Genomic DNA, 21,388 nt, shown 5'->3' with positions numbered 1-21,388 from the left:
TTGAATAAAATACAGGGGTGCATGAAGGGGAAGCTCAACTGTCTAGAGGCAACTGGAGTTCTGAATTACATTGTAAATATATTCATTATTCCTCAGAAAAAGGCATTGTTGACAGACGTCAGCTTCATCATTAGAAGCGTTCCGAGCCATCCAGTAAATAACGAAAGTCCTTTTGTTTTTCTGCGGGAAAATTCATGAAACTTCCCAATTTCAATTTTTAACGATGTTTGCCGCCTAGATAAACCTAGTTATCATAATGTTGGTTTTATCTATATTGAATGTGCAAGCTTACAGGAATACTGTTTCTGCAGTAACACTTACCTGTAGCTTTTAACGTGCACAGCTTGTAATGGAGAAAGCAGATGTTCAGCGCGGCAGCACCTACTTGCTGCCTTCCTAACTCCGCTTTCGCACCACATGAGGAGACCGCAGTAAAAATCTATAGAAAGTTTCACACCAGTGCTATTAAAGGAACATTTCTTCACACCCGCTGTCTCCTGAATACGGCATCAAAAGAACATAATGTAACACATTAGATTGACCTGTTCTTGTCTTTGCTCCGCTATCTTTTTGTTATTTCTCTGTCATTGACTGTCTTACAAAGACGGATCTGCTTCTAAAATGGAAAGCTCCGAGGCCCCGTGTTGTAAGAGGTTTACACAGTGTCCATTGTGTAACAGCTGTAAAACACAGACCAAATTATTATTAACTCCGCATGCTGCTCTGCCTCTGCCTCTGATAAAGTGGAATCCCAGAACAACCTTTGGATTTTGGCCAATAACCTTGGAGGGAGATGGTGATTGAAAACAGTAGTATGAATCCAGGTCAGTCATTATGTCTGCACTGCTGAGACAAAGATACAGGACTAAGCTGAGGTTGTGGTGATGCCATTTTATGCATCAAAAAAAAAAAGAAAAAAGAAAAGTGGATACGTGAGGACTAAATCCTCCTTTGTTCAACACTCGAGACCAGTTAGGAAGAAACCGAAATCTAGTTTTCAATAAAGTTTCGGGGAAAGGCGTTCACCACTTTGCAGCCTGATGGGTTTCTAAAAGGGGAAAAACCTGCTTAAAATTTTCATCTGCTTCTGTAATTTCACAATCACTTGGTTTTTTGATTCTCACTTTACCTGTTGGGACATACGGAAATGTCGAATTTGCTCTAGCATCTTTCAGCTATGATATGACACCCAAAACCCAGAAGTGACGGTGTCTCTTTCCCCGCAGGAAAAACAAGGAAGATGATTTGTTGAGGGGCCCCGGGGAACAACTGCGCCTTGAAAACAGGTGGCGCAACATCGCACTGCAGCATGCCTTTAGGGAATATTTGTAGATATTCAGGAAATGCACAAAAACAAAACATTTCCCTTCCACAGATGCCGCAAACGCCACCTACAGTACAACACAGACTGAAGAGGTGATTAACTCAGCTGCTGACATGTTTCCCCTAATGTCATTTTCCTCAGACTTGAATGATCTTTTTAAAGTAAGTTTTTTTCCTGAAGATGAATGCTTGTTATGACTTTGGCTCTCGTATATTCAACACGGACGGCGGTGAGCATGAGCAATACGTCGCTCGTCTCGTCAAGTCTCACCAACTGAGTCACTCACAGCTGAGCGAGATAGGTCAGCAAGAACAATTTCTTCATTTTGACAAATCACTCCAAAATGTATTAGCAGAGAGGCCAACTGTCAATCCAGTTGCCCAAAGGTCCTTACAGGCCCTTTTGGTGGGTCTGAAAAATGATGTAATCAGCCTGTCCTTCCTTCTTTCTCGGGCTCCATCCATCCTCTCTAAAGGCCCGGTCCCCTTGGCCTCGCTCTGGATCAAGTCCCCATAAGGCCCCCTGACCCCGTTAGAGGCGCATGATGGGCGGCCCTGTCACTTCAAATGGCTGCCGAGGTCCGGTCTGAGAGTAACCCCTCACTGTGAGTAAACCTCCACGTTATTTCTGTTTTATAGGCTACGGGCGGATAACTGCGTGGAATGGATGTGGACAACTTAGTTATTGTCACTCAGGGCGAGGGAGTGAATGTCGTTACTGGGTTGCGAATGGGAGTCGATTGAAAGGTATGAAAAGTTATGTGGTGTAGTTTCGCAGTCTGAGAAAAGTACGGCACATTTCTTACCGGTGTTAGTTCCCACTGACGAGGGAGCCTTGCTGTCACCGAATTGTCTCAGTCGACTGTTATACATTGCAGTGCATGTGGAATTACATAGTTGGCCAAAACTTACCAAAGACAATGTTCAAAGGAGTTATTTAAATTTCAAGGAAGATGAATGACTCATATATGATGTGTATTTTCACTTCTGGAGAGCTGTGCCTTTGATGGCAAGAGGGGAAGACGTGGGTTTGTTATTGAAGTAAAGAATAATAAGGCCACTGCATGTTGGCCGACTCTCCCTGTACAAAGACCTTGATATGAATCCAATGCACTATGTATGCCCCTTAGAACAAGCAGGGATACAGGAAAGCATGTGGCTTTTGATCCTGCTTTCCTTCTGTTGTCTTTCATCTGACCCATCCTCCAAAATTGTCACTAGAACTCATGTAGAAGACCGAGCAGAGATCTACTAATGTAACCCTCCGGGGCTACACTGTTTTTCTTGCTCACTTCCAGTTTCTGAATGCTCCTGGACATTTTTAGTCATTAACTTGCAGAAGACAGTGCCTTAAGTCTTAAAAACCTTCCACTCTGTATGTTGTGGACCAAGTGGGTATGAAGTGCAGCACAAAAAAAACACAATTCAGTTTTGATTCTAACATTTTTGCTACCTTTAAAAAAAAAGCCCTCTCTTCCATGAGTAAACTGTGTTGAATGTTTGAAGAGGTGCCAGGTTAGCTGCAGTATCAGCTCCGTATCCTTCCCCTTAGAGGTAGAGAGAGAGAGCATGTTCTCCTAAGTCTCTGCATGGTGAACATGTCAGCGAATTACACACTGTGAACAACTGATTGAGGCTATGAAGAGGAGGGCATACCAGAAGATAATATGTTTGGTTTGGAGGCGATCCGCTGAACATACATTTTTTCTCCCACATAAATTTTCCTGGTCCGCCCTCTACAGCAGAGTATCCCCCCCCAACACAGTAGCAGCCGGCTTTAATTCTCCGAATTCAGCATTTTGGCTTTATAAATTTTGTCCATTTCACCTTAGGGTAGCATTTGTAATCAGAAGCATGAGTTTATAAGTACAGTAAATGATGCATTTGAAAGTTTTAGTGTTACCACAAGCCTGCAGTGGCTCTGCCGGCTAGGGAGTCTCCACCTCCAGATACTTATGTTCAGGGACATGGGTTTAGATTCCAGGTGGTTGCATGGACGAGTCTGTGAATCAAACCGTGACTTTAGCAGATTGAAAAGCGATAAAATTAAATTGTTACTGTAAAACTGAGCAAAGAAATGTTTAAAAGTTCGCCTCTGAACTTCTCCATTACTGCATCAAATTCCTCCCAAATGTTTGTTTTGACAACGGCTGAGGGCTGAATTCCCGGTGATGAGTCCTATACATATAAACAGGGGCCTATATTTTCGAACGCAGCAACCAGGAAAGGCTATTGCGCCAGTCTTCCACATCGATTTTAAGGCAACCTCGCCACTTCCTAGGTAACAACGAGGCATTCATATGATAATAATCATAATATGTCAAGTATCTCCAGCCATCAGAGATGCTAGTCTCAGTTTAATGATTCTGGGAAATTGAGGATTACCCAGGATATGAGAGCAAGCCTACAGTTTTCATATAGTGTGGGAGGTTGCAGGGCTCTGTATTAGTAATCACAGGGGAGAGCCGAGAGGTGGGAGAGAAAATCTGCTTCTTCTCTTCTCTCATTCATCATAGCAGTCCTCTGGTGAGGAAACATGGCAAATGGCCAAATGAATGCACTTCATAAAGCGCAAATGTCTCCTCTGATGTGCCTCTCACTGAGGATCTGGAGAGTGGGGGAAAGATTTCCACAGATATATTATTGTCAAACTCTGCTGCCCCCGCTTCCAAGTGTTATTATGATATTGTAGGAGATTTTACAATAAGATTTGGTGACTTCACTCATGCAGTTACCATAACAATGTTACAATGATGGCAGCAGTTTTCAATAGCTGCCTAAACTGAATGAAGCATATTGTCAGAGTGGATGATAAGTTTTCTAAAAGAAGCACTCGTTTTTAATGTTTTATGAGGCTGTAATTTAACAGGGTAATCTTAAAATGGAAAGCAAATTCTCACGTGGTACATAAAAGCGACTATAAGTTGAAGAGATGTAAGATAAGATATTGAAAGTGGAACTAGATCACACTACACACAATAAGATGGTCAGTACCACAGGGAGGTGCTATGGATCTGTATCCCTTATTACAAGAAGCATATGTACTGTATTTATAGATTTTATATATTATATGTATATATATTTTTTTCACTTACCAATTTTGAAGCACGTCTGCAAAATGAGTTTAATCTCACATTCTTTATTATTCTGATTTAACAAAAGACAAGATTTAATGTAAAGCAGGAAATCCATGACAAAACCTTGCAAACTTTTTTTTTTAATTTATTAAAAATCTGAAAGGAGTGGCCAGATAATTAAATTATTACAATCACAATAAATAATTTTAACTGCTTTAAATATAGTCGCTTGATATACGAATAATTAAAAATTATTTCCCTTTTAAATGCAATTAAATTGTGTTAACTTTATACACTTTAAAATGTCAGTGAGTGCAGCCCATTTAAAAATAAATAAACTTAGATTTAAATATTTAGAGCCCTGCCTGTATCTGTCTGTTTTTATGCTTTTGTGAAAGCACATTTTGAAATTTCTTAAATAATTTAAGAAGAAAAACTAATTAGGTGAATAAATGAGTGACCCACGAAACACAATAGAAACATTTTTGCTAATTGAAAAATGTCTAATTAATGCTACCACAGGTCCGAAATGTACTTTACCGTGCCTGTGTGGAATAACTGTTTTCTTGAATTTAAAATTGTGTAAGTTCAACCCTCAGCTGTGCACTGAGTTTAAGTTCAAGTGAATGGCAAGACACTGAAAAAGCCGGAGTAAAACTTGCAAAAAAAATGTTAAAGAAATTAAGGTTAAAGTTTATTTCTAAAATCTATAATAATAATAATTACATTTTTTTTAAATCACACAATCATAGCATTAGTTGACAATAGTGATGATGTTCTAAATGTACTAATTAGGTACCTGTGTTTACAGTCTCTATGAGATTAGCCCAATTATGCCTTTTTCATATGGTCCCTTTATATCAGTGTATTAATTGCAGTATTGATGCAACTTAACACCTAATGCCCAAAAAGCATAAATCACATTTTCCATTTAATTGTGCATTTGGACTAATTAAACACAGCACTTTTGTTGCTGTTGTTATTGTAAAATAAATATGCATTATTGTTATTTATTATTTATTCCCTGTGCTGTCACAGTGCAGTTCAAATGCAATTAAATTGTTTGTACATCCCTAAATATATATTTAAATGTTTTGCTATGAAGACGCCAGATATTGGGTTGCATTGTTTTATTGGCAGCAGTCACTTTATCCTTTGTTTGTTTTAAGTAGAAGTAAACAAGTAGACAAAGCTTTTTAGGATTAATTTGAATATTTTCAAATATGGATGCCTCTTCAAATGAGATCTTCATTCGTAACAATACTGTACAGTTGCCAATCATGGCATACGTACAGTATTGTACTGCAGCTTTGCTTCATTTATCATGCCAACTTACAGTTACATTTGGACATCTAAAGTGAGACTGTAAGGAAACGAGTGGCAAGAGAGGGCAAAGGAGGCGGGAGAAAGGGATCCAAGAAGGCTTGGCTTGTATAATTACACTCTCAAGATGGCATATTTACCGTCTCTGCCAGCGAGGTCATGCCTTCTGTCGTAGTAAACGTAGTGAAGTATGAAAGAGCCAATTACAGCACACTGGGTGACCTTTTAACAACTATTACCACATCCCATCAACACATTATCATGATGGAGATTGTGATTCCACGAGAATTACAACATTATCCTGTCACTTCTAGACCAAGACGGGCTTGTTGTGTGATGGCAGTGACAGCGCAGCTTTGAAGAATCAGCACAATAAAGGAAGACAAGTGAAATGAAAAAAGAGATTGAGACAGAGAGAGATATGGAGGAAGGATGAGAGGGGGGTTAGAACAATAGCCCCGTACAGTACATTAGCTGTGGATGTCAAGCACCCCAGTCATTCCCAATGAAAAGCACAACAAATAAGACGTTGGCCTGTTTGTATTCATTATCAGTCAGCACATGCCCCGGCTCCTGCATTAAACATTAGACTGCCTCTGATGTCTGCTTAACAGTTTAATTCCCTCCCCGCCGCTCAGCCTGTCATAATAAACCCAGCGAAGCACACACAAAGTCAAATAAGAGTGTGAGGGGGCCGCCTTTGTGTGTATGTGTGTGTTTGTATGCCTGTTTGTTTGTGCGTGTGTGTATGCGCGGTTGAGTGACATACAGATCATTCATAATAGCCCGTGCCCTCTATTGCCAGTCTTGCCTTTATTGTAGTTTATCTGATCACAGATTAAGTAGATTGTAGAGTGGCAGTCCCGTCTGCCCATGATCTGTGGGAGTGTGTGTGAGTGTGTGTGTGTGTTGGAAAGAGTATTTATATCTGTGTATTTACATCAATGTTACAAGTGCATTTTTGAGTATATGTGTGTATTCCTGTTTAGTTATGTGCGCTGATGTGTTTGTATTCCTGTCTGTGTGTGTGTGTGTTTTTTTCCTTTCTTTTCCTTTTTTTTTTCCTGCGCACTCCCTATCTCCTCGCCACAGCCAGAGGTTGGCACGAACACCACATGGTCATAACAGTCTCCTTGAGAAGGGGACCAGCCTCTTAGGCTGGCAGCCTGGCAGCCTGGCACAAAGACGCCAATCTCAGTCAAAAAGGAGGAGACCAGTGGGCACAGAAATCCCCCATTCAAAAGAGATGATTGGATTAATTAGATAAATCCACTGTATCCAATGCAATTGTGTGTTGTCCAGAAATATGTTCATGTTATTGGTAAAGGTATGGCCTCTGACATGAGCGTTCACACAGTAACACTGGCATAAGGGTGACCATCTGCTCCCTAATCTGACAGCGCCGGAAATATGAAGTCCTTCACTTCCAATAAACATTTATATTAGATTTATTCCACTTTGATAATTTAATCCACTTATGAATTTATTCAGTGTAGCCGGCTGTGCTAATCACTAGCTATGAAAACACTGCAACAAAAGCTGTCTTCTAATATTAATAAATCACAAGCAGTGGTGCACTGTAAATATGTTTCAGCAACATTATCAAAGAAGGGGAGGGTTTCTCTTATTTCTCTCTCTCTGGGAAAATATTGTAATTACCCCTTGGCGTTGTAAGGGAGAAAAACAGTTTGGGCTTTTACTTTTTCATGACATTTGAACAAAGATATATAATATGTAAAAATAAAAAAAATAAAAAATTTAAATATCAGCGGTTGTCTATTATTCATATGCTAATGTGTTCTCCCTGAAAAGGGTGTGACATTAGTAATTCAACACGTTATTATTGTATTTGGGGTCCCTTTTTTTTCCTGGTGGAAAGCTTTTATTTGCCTTGTAAACGAGAGTAGAGTAATACAATGCATGTATGTCTTTTAAAAGCCATGTTTAGCCAGCAGAATGTTAACTAAGGTAAGCAGTGTTGTTTTAGCCCCTCAGTAACCACGCCAATTATCTGTAAACTTATTTTTTTCGACTTCCATGCATACTTAATGCATCCCCTGTTTCCCTCACACCATCTGCCCCCCCACCCCCTCCGTGCCCCCCTCTCGCTCACCCCACCCCACCCCCTCTCCTGCTCCCCTCTCTACCTCCCCCCCCTCCCCTCTCCAACACTCTGGAATTTTTATGAGATAGGACAAAAATGGGCACTTCCCTTATTAACATCTCACAGTGGAAATCAAATATGCAAGGAAAGTAGTGTATCTACTAATTAGTGCTGAATTCATAATTACTGTGCTCATTGATGGAGATACATTTGAATACGTTCATTTCCTTAGGGAGAGAGGCAGGCTGTCCGGGATAGACTGGGAGAAAAAAAAATCCCCTTCAGCCCCCCCTCCCTTTTCTTTTGGAAATTAGGGATCCGTGGCACATGGCGATACTACCAGACTAAGATCCGAAGTGCCCGCAATTTTCTTCAGATATAATTAATCAAGTGAAGCATGTAACCTAATGAATGTGTTTGATATCCGCTCCTATTCAAATATGGGCTTTATCGCGATGTGTGCCGGAATTGCTTAGAGCTATGCATAGACAGTGACATTGCTTGGAAATGTTCTTCAACAGTTTCTCTTTGCGTGTAAACAATATCCATGCTTGTCAAGGCATGAAAAAAAAAACAGACAGAGAGACACATTTTAATTGCAGTAAATTAATAACAATTAAGCCGCAGGATGCTGGGTATCTTGACAGTGCTTTGTTGTTACCCTGGAGATAATTTCACTGAGTGCCTTGCAAGTCTGACAAGCAGGTGAAAAGGTAGAAAAGAGAGGGGAAAAAACTGGCATTTTCACAAATAGGACCCAAACAAGAAAACAACTCTGGCCTGACTCTTTTTCACAGTAGATTACATAGATACAGACTTAATTAACCAAAACATTGACTTTGCAACTTGGTGAATTATTTTAAGCCTTTGACCATGAAAGTTGATGGATGATTGGAACGTTCAATCGAAGAACTGTCTGCCATGTGCACCAAAAAATGAAAAATGTGGACGCGAACGCACTTGCAGTGCTGTGCAAGAAGACAGATAGACAAACGGACATTGCGGGAGGAAGATCTATAAGTCCTTACTGTGACCTCAGAGTGTCAGACCAGCAGAGTCACGTGATGGACAAAGGCTCTCTAATTAACAGAGAGGACTCTGGAAAGCCTCTCTGTAATGAGGCACCATGCTGGACGGGCCTCCAGTGAGGCACTAGGCCCATATGCAAGGCCAGCATTGCAGGAATTTACATACTGCAGGTCAATTGAACATATGCACACTCAAAACTGACTAATGACTTCCACTAGCGCTCTGATTTTATTTCACAGACTGCTCTGAGGACGAGCATAGTATAGAACACTAATGAGGATAACACTGGGAGGCAGATGAATGCAAGCATTAATATATGTACTGAGACATGGGCTCAGTATTAAACCTGGTTGCTGGGGAAATTGGAACAACCACAACATTTCTTTGGGTACAACTTCAAGCTGCATGACTGAACCTTCTGCACAAAGGAAGCTTTTCATAGTGTGGCTGATCAGCAGGGAGCAAAAGGCAATGTCCAGTAAAGTGCCCATCCTTGTCTTTTTGCCGCACATTTACTCTCAGACAGCTGATGCCCAGTACCTGTAAGGCCACCCATTCACTATTAAACTCTTCCCCCAGCACCCCGCAGTTTGGACAGTTTGGGGGCTCGGCGGGGGTGTGTGTGTCCATCTGTGTGTGGCCGCATGCTCGTGTGCCTGACTGCTCGTGTGTGCGTGCATGCATGCAGCCTTCATGCATGTGTATGTATGTGCATGAGGAGAGGGGGTTTATGTTGAGGGGGTGGTGGCGAGGAGTTGGAAGGTGTTAAAAGTAAGAGTGCTGGTGGTGGTGGAGGGGGTTGGGAGGGGTGGCTCTTATTTGGCTGGGTGTAAAAAAATGCCCCCAGGTCTCCTGATGGAAGAGACAGGTATTAGCTCTGAGACCTCCATAGTCCCAGCTTGCCATTAGTTTCCTCTCCAGCTGCACCAGGATCCGGACTATGAATCTGCCATGGCTGGTCATTCATCAGTTTCACAGTCCGCACCAGCACACACACAGATTCCAATAACAACACTGTGAAATAGTGAGTGAGTGAGTAAGAGACACAGACGGGGAGAGAGGCATAGAATGAGAGAGAGTAAAAGTGTGAGAAAAATATCTTGTCATACAGACCCTTTGACTCCTGCAAGTGTGTAAAACCACTACATACTGTACCTTTGACTCAAATGGTAGGGTACATTACCACATCAGCATGTGTATACACGTGTGTGTGTGTGTGTGTGTTTGCTCACAAGCATGCATGACCAAAAAGACCCATGTTCAAATGTTTGTCTCTGCCTGATTGTGTACATGTGTGTGTGCAGTCTTCCACAAAAAGGTGATGAGACACGATATAAATTAACTCTGGGTTCTGCGTGCTGTCGTTTCGCACAGTTGAGTTTAGCTCAGGTCCCATGGAGTGATGTGGAACTTCCTGTCAAACAGGAAGCATTTAAACGTTGGCTAGAGAGTTATGGAATTGCCTGTAGAAACATATTGAAGGAGGTCAAACACAGAGGTCAGCGGTTTCCTTGACTTCCCATGTCAAGGTCCCACTCGTCAGACCCTTCAAGTTTTCTTTCTCTTGTGTTTTGTTTAGATTGTAACTTGCTCCAAAATTCTTAGTTACATAATCGTAATGAATGAATGTAAGTAACTCCCTGTTTACATGTTATGGTAATCAAAAGTTTCCCAAAAAAATTGCAAATCAATCAAAGCATTTGATTTCATCCACATGACCTACCAAGCCAGAAGAATCTTTTTTTTTTTTTTTTTTGTGAGTGAAGGCCACACGCTCTGTCATGTAGTGTGTATGCTAACTCAAAAGGAAGGACAGGTCCTAGCGATTCGGTCGCTTGGGTTGATGTGACCAGGACATGGCCATGGCAGCAGTGAAAGCCCGGTTGAGCCATAGTGACACGTCGTCTCCATCCATCTTCAGTCTGAAACATTTTACGCTAACTGACAGAGCGTGGCGCTTGCTTACCCACCTCCCAGAGGAAATAGTCCAGACTGGTGTCTTCTTGACATGCACTAAAGAGTGAGCAGTCCAGAGGTCCAGAGGGGCATTGTGTATTCAGTCCAAGACGAAAGGTTAGATCCTCTGAAAAGAAAGAGTAGTTCAGTATATATTGTTGAAAGTGACAATGACTTTTTTTGGTGTGTTATTCAAGCAAATAAACAATTCTGTCAGTCCTTTCAGATTTTTGTCCTTGTTGCTGTTATTGTGAAAGTGATGCTGCATGCAAGAATAATGTGTGTATTTGTTATATGAAAATTTTCATATGGAATGTAGTAGATTAAGCTTATTGATGAACTACCAAAACAGAATTTTCTTAGTAATTGTGCAATAAAAATATCTTACTGGATGTTAAATAATCTGTTTGAACAGGTAAAAAAAAAAAAAAAAAGGCCAGTGCTTTTGCTTTTCCTAATTAATATTGCATATGTTTGACAAATATAAGCAAAAAATCTTTAAATATTCCACCTATGCAGTGTGCTCGCTGACAGACTAAATTTTGTCTACACTTCTGTTCATATCCTGTATCTCGGTCAGGTACCAAAAGAAGAGGGGGGGGAGGTAGAAAAGGAGAATTGAGCAGTGGCTGTAGTAATAAATCACACGATCGCTGGTGACATTCATACAATACGGATACAGTGTTAACTCAATGAGTCGGACAGCCCTAGCCTGTTCCTCCATCCTGACCTTGCCTCCCTGTCGTAATCAATCATGTTGGCACGGCACACACGCTCCTTATTTATTATTACTCTGGACCCGCATGTACAGTAAACAATGAGTAGAATACATTCGAAAGACTGAGAGAGTGGGGCGCTATTATAAGAGAGGAGGTAAAGGTCCGGTGGAATAACCGGGGGGCATATATGTCCAGCTGGCTGGTTATAAGACTACTGAACAGGACAGTGAACAACCAGCATGGCCAATAGTGGGCTATATTGTGCAGAAATAACCAATACTAAGCGCACATTGCACCAAAAAGGTCCCATTATTGTCACTAGATAAAATTGTGCTGCTGTTGATGTTGTAAAACAACATAGTGTCACGTCTATTGGACTGCTTTTATTTTTTATTTTGTACATGAGTGGCAGCACTCTTGGATAAGTGGACGCTTTTTAAGGGAAGGTGGTGTTAAAGCTTTTCTCAGGTCTGTCCTTACTTCTAGATCACATTAAGAAGCCGTCAGACAGATGTCACTTATTTCTATGCCGTTTGACTGTTTTCCTTTTTGAAATATTCTAATTTTGACTTCTGTTATTCTCAGGTAGCAGGTGTATATCCTGAGTGACAAACCATTTTCTTTGTAAAACTAATAGCTTACAAAGTAGTGTAAATTAACAATGACCCAATGTGAAGCCTTCATAACACCACCATAACAATCCATGAAAGCCAGCCAAGCCAGACGTCATACAGTCCCATATGTAGCCTATGCAGGGGGCCTGTCTTGGCAACAAAACAGGGCCCCCATGTACAGCAGAGGGCCCTGAACTCTTCATGAAGGATGGCTGGCTATGAGGAGGGCCGAGGGGGAGTCAGTTTAAAACACATACCATATGCAGTTAGGAAGAGCCTCATTTATCAGCCCCTGAAATTCCTTGGTTTTTACACCTCAGACCCCCCAGCACTTTCTCTCCTCCCTGAGGGGTTAGCCACCTCCTAACTGTACACCACAGATGACAGGTCGCTGAGACCTGGCTTTAACTGCAGACCACAACTCGGATTTGTCTCTCCGTGGAAATAAGAAAGAACTGATTATGTAAGAAATCTAGTGATATGCTGTTCATCGGTAAGCATTCGATAAATAAACCATGAAATGAATTGCATAGATCCTGTTGCAGTTTAGAGCTTATTTTTTTGTTTGGTTTTTTTTTTTCCTCTTAAGTCCATCAACCTTCCCTGTCTTTTTTCGCCCTTCTCCTGCCCTTCCTGTCCAAACTCTTCTTCGCAGTTGGACATCATCTGGCCCGTGAATGGCACATTGTTATGCCTGTTCCTCAGTGGCCGTCTGAGCAGATGCCATGAGCAGCCGCAACACTGGTCCCTGCACAAGGTTGGTAGCTCACATTCAACACGAGGCTGTAAATTACATCCCGCTAACACACAAACACTCTGCGCTCAACTGAGTTTCAGCAGTTCAGAGCACCACTGAAGAAGCATAGCATATCCTGATTTTGTTTCAGCGAAGACCAGTTTCAGGCAGCGGGGGAAGTGGCCCCTGTGGTGCACAACCATGGCCTAGACGAAGAGATCATGCACAGACAGCTGGGCTTTGAACTTCTTACCCCCACGTTCCTGGGGTCAACAGCTTGGTGGCCGCAAGGGTCAGCCAGCAGCAAGAAGCCGTCTTCTAGTAAACTGCCGAACTTATTTTGACTGGGTCCCTGTGGCACGATTACCCCATGGTGACTGGAGGTGCTCCTCTTCTGAGGGATCAGGTGAAGCAAAGTTTAGAAATAACACTTGAATAATATGCCTGCACATTACAGTGTAAGCAAGGAAAAAAATGCTACAAATGCTTTCTTTATTTGAAGTCTCTTCGATTTAAGACTTAAACAATTATAAAATACCTGCCAACAGTTTCATGTTTTATCTGAGCAAAACTTCAAACAAAATCACAGAGTTAAGCTTGCTAGAAGTTCAGTAAATAACACTATAGATCTGAGATGACACACAATAAAGTGTGATTTGTTATGATCCAGGGAAATACATGGCTCAAAATCCAATCAAAGATATCACCAAAGTGTATTTGAGGAAGAATCATCCTTGTTGCGACTTGCTACAGACAATATTTACACACTCAAATCCCACGTCTTGTCAACGGATGCATAGTGGATTGCTAAGATATATGGGTTACTTTATTCATAGCACTTCAATTACAAAATCATGTATTGGGGGAAGAATAAATTAATAATAAAACCCCCTATCTGAACTTCTAATATTTTGCTTGGCGAAGGGAAACGAATTACCCTTTTCAGAACTGATGATGTATTACTAGCGTTTGATCCTTGGAGGTTTAACCATGCTCACATTCATTACTTTCAAGTGCTGAGGTGTATCTGCAATTAGAAGCACCTTGCAGTGGATTTCTGACACTCCCGCAGACTTGAAACACCAGATCATAGAATCATCACAGCATTATACTGCAGGAGAGGGGACGGTGTCTCCTTCGAATGGAGGCAAAGATGTGGGGGGGGTTGGGCGGTGGGGTGGGTGCGGGTGCTTAATTTAACCATGTGCCCATAAGTGAGGGGAGACGGTAAGCAAATGAGGACCTTTCATTAAATCAAAGGTGATTTTTGTTCTGCTAATGGGTGCCCCAAAAATCTAGTACAGCAGCGAAACATGTGATCATTCTCTGTGGAGCCTGCTATACTGTTACCGACCGGTCAGGGCTATTCTTATAACAGTATGCATAATGTAATGAGCATGCTTGTTTAATTTAATCACACTGAGTGGACTGTGTTAGTATTTCTTTGAAATGACAAAGCCATACAAGAATTTGGTTTGACAAAAAAAAGAAAAAAGGAATAAATAATAAAACCAATCAACCAACTTGCATAGTAAATGCATTTGCATTTTCACAAATGGCAACCATTTACATGGTATAGTGATTTCCTAACATGGAGACACATAAGCATGTGTGCTTCTGCAGTGTGTGTGTGTGTGTGTGTTTCTTCACTGTACAGTCCAATTTCAAATGTGGATGTCCAACTCTCAAATGCTTTTGGAATTATTGTTCTCAAGAATCGCTGTCATCCTCAAGTCCTGGTCATGGCAGGGCCAAAGCGGCCACTGTTGTGAAACACCTCAGAGAAGCAAAGGAAGTTTAGCCAAAAAACACGCTGAGCCATTATGTTAAAGTAAACGACAGCACTTCCTAATGTCATTTGGCAGAGCTAGCGCTCAGCAATTAGGGCCTCTCTTAATGCGACGCTGGGAGCATTTCTCCTCAAGGTTAGCGCCTCATTTCCCCACGATGGGTCTGCAGGGCCGCACCAGATGCATTGTGGGAGCTGGGGGGCGCGAGTTAGGACAGGTGTCTGCCACCTTGGATATCTCCCCTCGCAGCTGGCACCAGCTGGCACCCCCAGTGCCCCATCCGGACGGTCTGCTCTCCCTTCTCCGTGGAGGAGGAGGAGGAGGAGTACGAGGGGGGCATGTCAAGGGCAGACCTGGTACAAGCTCACTCACAGGGCACCCATGCCATGACATGACCTGGCCACTAGGGGACCTGCCAGCACTGAGGGGTAGGAGTAATGCGGTGCAGCCATGCTCGTTCGGAGACCTGCTCCACTATCCCTAATGGACCGGCGATGATGAGGCCCAGCAGTGCCAGAGGGTCAGAGGCAGCTTCTGTGGAGGACGCTGCTCTTCCCGCTAGAGAGCGGAAGATGTCATGTCTGAAGGTGGTCTCTCTGGATGCACAGCAGCTATTTTGCCAGGAGGTAAATTGTAGAAGAATTACTGTTTCTCCAAATTACAAACAAGAATCCATGGAAATGATATTGTGAATGTACATGCATAGATTTAAACAATTATTATTTATGTACACATTAACTAACACTAACTATTTTAAATTTATAGATAAAATTACAGTAATATATTTTTTAAAAGAAAATTCTTTTTAATTTTTGTGAGAAAAACACAAGGAAAATGTATATTCATGCTTATAAATCTCCCCACTTTAGTAGTTAAATAATATTCATTTTCAAAACATGAAAAAAAAAACACAGATGCATTTTTTTTCTTTTGCTTTGCTTTTGCTTTCTTTGTGTGGGGTTAAGGTAAATTATTATGAATGCAAACTGGCTGACTTGTCTCCAGTCAGGAGAAATCACTTCACATTATAAGCACATTATGTTCCAGGCAATACCACACAGTGCTTTTCTACTCATGATGTGAGTTAATTCACTTAATATGTCTTTAATGGGAAGAGGCTTTTCTTAGTGTAAAATGGTTTCAACGCTGACCATTATCTGAAATCAAGCCTAATGATGGCTCCGGTTTATGATAATGACCATTATCACACACGCCACTATCATGCCTGCCAACTGATCAAATGATCTTGCATTTCTTAGCAGCGGTCTGAATTTGTTAGTCATGTAAATTTAAGCCCTTGATGAAGCGTACCCCCCATTTCTCCTCACACCCCTTCTGTATAATATTAGACATCTGATGCTTTTGCTGCTGTTGTGCAGACCTTATATTGAACTAAGCCTGCTTTTGAAGTTCCTAACAGCATATAGCGTATCAACTTTGCCCTCATCAGCCCTTAATGGGCAAACAGAAGCGTGCAGGAATTTCATAGTCTCCTTAGTTAACACAGTCATCAGCTTCAGTATATTAAGGTAACTGCGAGGCAATAATAATAATTTGTAATAACACACACTGGCTCTTGGTATCTGATGCCACATGAATCCTTTGAAGTGCAGACTGTTGATTACTGTAAATGAGAGCTGTTTCAGGGTGGATTGTGGGTAATTATATGCAGTGCACCCCAGGGAGCAGTGCTAGGACCCAGGGGACAGCAGTTCCACAGGAGAGTGAAGCACAGACAGAGCAACACATGCTGGGCCACCGATTCCCAGCATGAAACAAGTCAACAGGCCTGTCTTTTATTTCTAATGTCTGTGATTTACATGAAAGAACCACTGTCACCCAACCGCAACAGAGTGTTGTATACCGCAGTTTGATTGACAGGATTTCATATTTCACTTGTCCCTGCACCCCCTACTCCCTCCCGAAACAACTTGATGATGATTGCAGCATTATATCATAAAGCATATTGCCAGTTTAGCTGCTATAACTCCTCTGCATGTAGTATGCAACACGGATGAAAAAAAAAAAAATCTGTTACACTCTGAAAAATCCAAAAGATAAATTATAAACTAAGTGTGAATTTAAATTAATGATAGGTTTAATTATAATATGAAAATGTATCCAGTGGCTCTTGTTTTTGTTTTTTTATATTTAAAACGTCAATCACATGCAAAAACAAGACACATAATATTAAACACTTAATAAATTTGCACTTTAACATAGTAGCAAGCAGACAGAGAAATTAACGTGAAGTATTTGCTGTGTGTAGACATTAATTATTATAAATGCATTAAGAATGTTGTCAAGCTTTACGGAGGCTAACGGGAGCACGCTAATTTCTATTTACTGTCTGCAAACCGTATATTGTTTATTTACAAACTGCAATCTAGCTGCAAGTGTTTATTAATTTATCAACTACTACTTCTTCTGTGGACAGCCATATGAATGTTTGCGTATAAAAATAATAAATAACTCAATTGTAAAACACAGACTTTCAGTGGTATGTTTATTTTTAAGTGAAATTGTAAACAATGTAAGCTAATGGATATTTCAAAACTGCCCTAGTATCTTCAAGCAGCTAAATTACAGCGTGCTGTAAAATATCTATTAAATGCTTATGTGCTGCCTCCAAATGCTAAACATGCAACGCTAAAGGCACCGATTTTTCCGAGTACATATTTTCTAATTGTCCTTATCTATCAAATATACATTGAAAATTGAATTCAAATTAGGATGCAATGTGAAGCAAAGTTTCCAATCATGCTGGGAGCCCTGCAATCTCTTTCTCTTCACTTGAGCTCATTTCTCCACTAATGACTTTGCCCTCTGATGCAAGCCAAGGGATCATCAAAGGTCCTTGAAACAAAAAGGGAAATATAGCAATTACTGGGACTTTCATCGGCGAGAAAGAGATTAAAAACCCTGTGGTTGTATAAGCACCCGAGAAGCAAACCGAGATCTGTTTCACTATCAAATGTATATTCAAGCACTTCACTGCAAACGTTATTCATCAACATGTTCTTCCTTTCACCACTCTCATTCATTTTTTTCCCCATGCATGATAATGTATTATGTATTACTAATCACATGATAAAAGCCTGTGGTGCTAGTAATGCATGTAGATTCCAAAATGCTGTGCATGTACAAGAAAAGTCATTGCCTTTTTAACAGTGGCCTGAGGGAATGGAGTTGTCCCTTAGCCTCCATAACCATTGACACAAAAGGTCCCCTAACAATTTCAAATTACTGCTTTATTTCTCTCTCTTATATAATCCACCCACATTATTAAATCTACCACCTTCTGGGACTTTACTGATACAATAATATTACAGTGCTAAGATGTTTACATTCGAGACGCCAGCTTTCCTTGTTATAAACATGTATGCCCTTAGGAATTGTGCAATACGTATGCATACTACTTGGCCTAAATGAGGCACAGGTCATTTTGTTTTTAAGAGGGGTCAATATTACCTCAAGCAAGGGGCCAAGGCCAACACCAGAACCTGACTGAGCAGAAAATGGCTCCTGATTCTTACAGATGAGATCTATTATACATTAAACATGCTTGTAAATATTCACTAGTCAGACTATTCAAATGGAAAATATGGTTTAGGTCAAAGGTCTATGAAAATGTTGTCTCCAGAGGAAGTCCCCTTAGAATAGAGGCAATGATGATAACAGGGAGAAACACCCATAGGGGACTAGGGAGAACATTAAGAGTTGTTTTACATGTTTGACTGTGGTGCAGCGATGATACCAGGGAGATAAATGATGGGCACTTATTAGACTGGACTGACCTAGAGTTATGTACCATGCCTAATGGAATGTAACACTCCCATCAATTTTACAAGGCCAGGCTGAATTACAATGAATTAGTGTCCAATAAAGTTTTCTAAATAATTTCGTTCAACTAGTTTATTAGCATAAAGGATTTTTTTTTAAATGTAATAATGTCCGAACAGGTATTCTTATTTAACACGACCACGCTTATTGAAATCTATGAATAGCAAAGCGCAGAAGGTACAGAATAATATGTGAACATCAGTTTTATTAGTGGTTTGTCTCACTGACAGGATCACATGGCTTGAAAATTATTTCATCATGTTCGAGTCCAACAGTGGGACCACGGTGTTATCTTCTATTTTTGTCTCTCTCAGCCGTATATTTCAGAGGCCAGGAACAATGTAGTCTGACAGACATATTCTTTATGAGGGGCTCGTGGTCTCTCTAATTTGACACAGTTGTCAGAGATAAAGCTCCTTAGAGAGTGTGGCCATGCTCTGGGTAAGAATGGGGATTAAATTAACACCCCCACCTTCACATTCTCTGACCCCAATACTGGAGAATAAAACATACATGGTGACTCACTTCAACACCCCAGATCTCCCCTCCAACTTCATCTTTGAATGTATTTGGAGTTTATTCCTAAATAAAACAATGATACTCGGCTTATAGGTTAATATTATTCAAATCCATATTATAAAACAGCTTTGCAAAAGTGACCAAGAGCATAAATTCAGTCTGCTAAAAATAAAAAAATACATACAAAAATTATTTTTATAATCAAATTTAATTATATGAGGAAACAGTGCTGCATACCTTCGGGCATTTTTTTACGATAAATGTGACCAGTAAAAGCAACACAAAACAGCTTACAGGGTGTAACAATACACTCCCACTCCTCGGTAGCTTCCTATCAAATGACCCGAGCACGTAAAATCAAATCAACACTGGAATGGATCATATCAAATTCTAATGAAAACATAATATGCTCTTAAAATGTGTGTTGGCCCGGCAGCCAGTCATCCAGAGAGTCTCCCCCAGATGACGTGATGAATAGGGAACACCGATGGAATATGCATCAAAGTCGAGCTCATGATTTATGTAATAGCAGTCACTTGGACACTGATTAGCTGCTCTGTCAAGCGTGTAATACGAGAGGCACAACCCCTGGTTTATCAGTCATTTATCTGAAGTGCGTCCTGATATTATCACTGGATCCTAATGTCATCATTATGCCGCACAGCATGTGCGGGCCAGTGTGTCATGGTGCCGGCGACACTGCCTGTCAGGAGTTCAAGCCTCTTCATTTGCAAAATGCTCAGACATTCATAGCACTATGTCAACAGTAAAATAGAGAAGCCACATCATACGAGAGATGGAGGGACAGAGGCACACAGGTACACTAAATAAGTGGACACAAGAGGATACAAGGAAATTTTGTCACCTCTTTGTGGCCGTGGAATTGCTTATATGATCATCAGGCTAATTCTTTTGAGAGGAGTGGAATAACAAAGTGTCAGAGTAAAAAGAACAAAATAACAGGTTGCTTCTTTTTTTTTCTGCGTCTGCTTCGTGGTTTGATTTAGAGGAATAGACACATCTACTGTACACTTGGTACACAAAAGACCTCCTCAATGTGCAATGTGAGGCCCACAGAGCCATTTTTCCTGATTAAAATGCACACTCACACACACCACTGTGTGAGACGATGGCGGTTGTTCAGTCTGTCAGGACTTTCCTGTTCTCCTAAAGAATATCTGATATCATAAATGACTTCAACTCCTCCCACGCCAACATGCGAGCGAGGCTGCAAACACAGGAAAAGAGAGCAAGACACAGACTGCCAGTATATGACTGAGCTATGACAATCATACATTACCGGATGGACAAAACTGCTAATAAACAATCGCTGTCATTATTACAAAAAAAGGTTAGGGCTGTTATTCTCGCAAACATCTGGTGCTGTACACTAAAAGGAAGCTGTGCAACGTATAAGTCCGTCAACACCTCACACAAACAAAAATAGTGAGGGAAACTGAACAGGAAAAGGAGCTCTTTGAGTCCCAAACAAAAGATATCAGCCCGGCTGCCAACACAGACAGGGCACCACACCTTGGCAATGATGCCGCTCACAATCAAAGGAACAGTCGTCATCAGTGGAGCCGTGTTTTTAAAGGATATCTTTAAAAGATTGAAAATATGTGTCATTATGGAAAACAATTGAGCCTGGAGCCTTTAGTATACCGAGTTGTTATGTCACTCACACGCACTTTAGGTTGTTTATTTCAACACATAATGGCAAATATGCTTCCTGTTTTTAAACATTAGAATTTTTGCACACCTCATAATAAATGTATATGATTGTAAAATGTGTAAAGCAGCCTTGATGAGCCGGTGGTAATTAAAATTAGCACACAACAAAAATTGCATTACAAAAAAATTAATAAATAATAAAATCTGTCTTAGAAAATATTTAAAATTGCACATTTCTGTCATTTTTAGTAAATGCAATAAAGCAAACACGGAACGGCTTTAGTGGCTGCCACATATGATAATTGTCTGGCCACTGAATGCAGCATTAAAATGATTTCAAACAGTATGGCTCAGAAGATCCAGCAGAGGGGGCTGCTTACTGCAATCATATGCTGATTAATTGAGCTTGATTCTCCCCATGCTGCGAACATAAGTTGTCCCACACTGTAGGCTACATGTTGGTATGTGGTTAAAGGTTACAAGGCTTTATCGAAGTCACCTTTTACCACAGGTAGCCCCTCACATCATTTTTGATGAATATTAAGAAAACACTGATTTTCTGATTATCCCTCATCAAGCCTATATCAAACTAGGTTATGTTCATTTTTATTAATCGTGCATGTTGCTCTCTAATTAGCTAATGAGAGACAAAAAGCAGGTTTAGAGCAGAAAATGCAAATG

This window comes from Rhamphochromis sp. 'chilingali' (assembly GCF_963969265.1).
Source record: "Rhamphochromis sp. 'chilingali' genome assembly, chromosome: 20".
In the NCBI taxonomy this organism is placed as follows: Eukaryota; Metazoa; Chordata; class Actinopteri; order Cichliformes; family Cichlidae; genus Rhamphochromis; species Rhamphochromis sp. 'chilingali'.
This window is presented reverse-complemented; position numbering follows the sequence as displayed.